General features: G+C 35.6%; 1 pseudogene; it reads left to right on the top strand.

Moving 5' to 3' along the window:
- Window positions 1–4,002, top strand: LOC129290054 (ABC transporter C family member 3-like; annotated as a pseudogene).
- Window positions 4,003–4,355: the final 353 nt, after the last annotated feature.

Genomic DNA, 4,355 nt, shown 5'->3' with positions numbered 1-4,355 from the left:
GCTGGAGTATGCAAGGCTCCAATCATACAACATTTTTCAGAGACAATCAGGAACAACAACCATCAGAAGCTTCAATCAAGAGTCTAGGTTTCAAGAAACAAATATGAAACTGATGGATGGCTATTCTCGCCCAAGATTCCATGTTTCTGATGCAATGGAATGGTTGTGCTTCCGTTTAGATATGCTGTCTTCTGTCACATTTGCCTTCTGTTTTGATCTTCTTGGTATCTACTCCAAAGGGAGTCATAGATCCAGGTAAGGAGTTAATGTTTGGCATCTTAACCATGATTACTCCGCTTTACAAGTGAGTTAAAGAAACACGAATCCTTACTCTCTCTCTCTCTCTATATATATATATATATATATACACACTGAAGGAATTGCTGGCTTAGAAGTTACATATGGACTTAATCTAAACATGGCACAAACCTGGATGATATGGAATCTTTGCAGCATGGAGAACAAAATTATATCAATTGAAAGAATATTTCAGTATGCTTGCATTCCAAGTGAACCTTCTCTTGTGATAGCTGAAAGCCGACGAAGTTGTTCTTGGCCATTGTTGGGACAAGTTGATGTTCATAATTTGCTGTTAAATTCAGTTATTGCATCTTATGATGCCAAACAAAATCTTGCAAGTTGGAATTTCCCTTTGGCTGAAAGCCACCGCACATAAATTGTTATTACTTTGCTAATTGCACTTCTAATCCCTAAAACTCAATACCAATATAAAATTCTATTCTTGTGACTTTTGAACCTCCTAAGTATTATATTTAGCTGATTTTTCTGATATTTAGATAGCTGATATTGTTTTAACTACACTAGAAGTGCTTCATTATTCCATTGAGAAATTAAAGGGCCTAAATTGCTTTATTAACAAGTTAAAGAGCCCCAAACTTTTTTTATAAGAATGGTTTGTTAGACACTAACAATGATGTATATGATGAAGGTGAGCTATGCTCCACATTTCTCTCTTGTATTACTTGGTCTGACATGCTTATTCCCTAGAGGACAAAAAGCTGGGATCGTGGGGAGAACTGGAAGTGGTAAATCAACAATTATACAAGCACTTTTCCGAATTGTTGACCCACTGGAAGAGTACAGAGATGGTGAAATTTGGGAGGTGATTTGGTTTTATCCAGTAACTCCCTGACACACACACTGGGATCTATCTTAAAACTTAGCCTTCTAGTCTGTCTATTACTTAAGTTGGTATTGGTTTCGTCCATTGAGAATCTTTCACGCTTCGGATTAGTATCAGCTTGGGGATGAGGTTAGCAGCAAAGATGGAAAGCTAGACACTTTCAGGTTTGGCTTAAACTTTTCGAATGACAAAACTAGCAATTCGTTTCCCAGACTGTAAGACCAATTAGCTTTAGTCCTCCAAATAACTGCTTGAGCTAGTCTCTGGAATAACAAAGTTATTCCACGTTACTCCATCCGACATTCCAGGGCCGCTTGACAAAAAAAAAAAAAATTTAACGTGATAGTTTGTTGTATTTAGTGAACGAACCATTCATACACTGTTTTGGGGACTGAAGCTAAAGAGTCATAACAATTTCAGAAGCTTGGTCTTTCAGAATTAATAGAACATTGATTCATGAAATAGAATTTCATTGCTTGTGCTAAAATGTCATTTTTAGAGAACGGAGAGAATTGGAGCATAGGTCAGAAGCAACTGGTCTTTCTCAGGCGGGTCTTGCTCAAGAGAAGTAAGGTCTTGGTGCTTGATGAAACTACTGTCTCAGTTGATAGATTTACTGATAATTTGATTCAGCAAACTCTCAGGAAGCACTTCTCCGAAAGTACAATCATTATAGTTGCTCATCGGATTCCTTCTGTTCTTGACAGTGATATGGTTCTCCTTCTCAATCAAGGTCAGCAAAGAAATGTTATTATAATTGTATGCGCATCTTCAGTTTTGTAGGTATTTTTAAGTTAAATATGTTACACTAATTTATTATTAGGGTTCTGCAGAGCTTTAGACACAACACAAGGAGATTTATTTGACCAGAAATATATAATTAGATTTTGCACTATTTCTCTCAAGATACATATATAATAAGTCTTTGAGTTCTTTCTATTTATATACTTCTCCTTCATTCCAATTTTATTTGATATATGACTTCTCACTATTTACTTGCACTTTATCTCAATATTTATCTACCTTGAGATAAAATCTAAACTCACTCCTTTCGGTTTTAATTTATCCCAAAGCCTGCTCTCTGTTAATGAATTTAACAACAGATCTTACTCTGTTAGTAAAATCTACATAAACTTTTCCTCCTAGAAACACTTAATAACCTGATTGAATGAATCACAAATCACCAAAAGGTCAATCATTAGTTGTAAAGGCTTCAACTGAAGGAAGTTAATGGAATGTTTCTGAGCAAGGAGCAAGTGTAGTTTGTTTGTTTTTTTTTTTACATTCAACATTGGTTCTGGTGCATATTGAATATAGATTTCAAAACTTCAGGGGAGGCGATGTGATTTACAATTTTAAGTTTGCTTCTCCCACGGATTTCTGTTTTAGTATTAATTTTTTTTCCAAATTTGTATTATTCATGATAATATGATGTGATTTTATAGTACTTCATTGCGCCAACACACTGGAGTAATTGAAGAGAGTGGCACTCCAGCAAGACTGCTGCAGACCAAGTCCTCATCTTTTGCTCAGCTTGTTGCAGAGAACACCCTTAGGTCTCGCTCCAATATTCATGACCAAGTAGGTGAGCAGTAATGGTATATCACTGGGCACACTTTTTTTTGATACAAATATTGAAAAATGGACCGCAGTATTTCCGATTTTTACATAGTTACAGCTTGCTATAACTTTATAATTTACGTTGATATATTGAGCATCATATTAATTTTCCGACATTTTTGTTGTTCTGAACTTTTGATTGTGAAAATAAAATATAATTGCTCCAACAAGCTTAACCTTCAAGAAGTTATACAGTGAGCATTTTCTCCTTCATGGACTTGGAATAGCAGAAGTTAAAGCAGAGATTATATCCAAAATCACCTTAAACACTGTCTAGCTAAGAGGGAGCTGTGTTTTAAATTTTATGGGGAGATTCTTTTAGTCTTTGTACGAGTCGTGGGTTAGCATGATATTACAGGGGTGTTAAACATTCTTGTAATTCTGGTAATACAGCAAGTACCATCAACAAGTCATTTTCATGGTTTCTGAGAAGGATGTTGATCACTAATGTCATGCATTGTCTGTATCATCCGTTTTATCTGATCCAAATTCGATGCTCTGTGGGTAAAAGTTTTGCATTCATCCTCCTTGGACTGTCTGTCTATATTTCGTTCTGAATGAAATTAGATCACCAATGCATAACTTTTCACTTCCCAGAGTGTTGAGTTTGGCATTTAACTAATCATGAGATTGGGGCTGGATCATCTTTTCAGGTTTAACTCTCTGCATATATAATGATCTGTAGCATCCATCCATTGAACTAGTGTTTCAGGACTCTTGTCTCTTCATGATAATGGCTCCAACAGAAAATCAGATCCAGAAGCAGATTTCTCTGACTCAGTCTGATCATAGACAAGAAGAAAAAAAGAGTACCGTTTGCTGAAGCAGGGAAGGACTTGGTTGATGTTCTCTTAAGCATCTTATTGTTGCCCTTCGGAACTGTTCCTAAACTCCACATGAGTAAGGACTCTTCTGTGCTACTGCTGGCTTGCAAATTTAACTGCATAACCTCGCTGCTTCAAAGTGTAGGAAATCTGGATTACAAGTTTTTTAATTCCGATAGTTATAAAGGACTGTTGCTGAATCCAATGAACCCAGTGAAAAAGTACTATGGAAATGATGTAGCGTATGACTTTGACGACAAGCTATTCTCAAATCGCTTCACTGGTTATCGTCGTGAAACCGCATGTTTCATTGTTTCTGATGATTTGCTAGTGATACCTTGTGGTATGACCATCGGTTTAAGTTCGCTCCTTGAAGTTCCGAAGGAAGAGAAATTAATAGAATTACAAATGTAGGAATCGTATTTTGATTTAAAGTATTATGCTTTTAAATTTAACATCTTGTTTTGGTGTGTGTCACCTGTGCGTTCACATCACATCCATTAATATTATTTATTTTTTATTCCCCTCAATTTAATTTTTATGTTTCTTACCGTTAGAGTGACTATTAAATTTAATATCTGGCAGCCTTGTCATATCTTTGTGAATCCCAAGTTGCTGCAAATGATTTTGGGGAAGAAAGGCACATTAGCATTAGCATAAATGATATACGTTAAATTATAGTATACCATTTAGATCTTGATCTGAGTATGTTGGTTAAATAAAAAAAAGAAAAAAGAAAACGTTCTTGATGTGAGTAGTTTAAGTTC

Source organism: Prosopis cineraria, unplaced genomic scaffold (genome assembly GCF_029017545.1).
Source record: "Prosopis cineraria cultivar Desert tree isolate PC_DT_omini unplaced genomic scaffold, ASM2901754v1 PC13, whole genome shotgun sequence".
Lineage (NCBI taxonomy): Eukaryota > Viridiplantae > Streptophyta > Magnoliopsida > Fabales > Fabaceae > Prosopis > Prosopis cineraria.
This window is presented reverse-complemented; position numbering and strand designations above follow the sequence as displayed.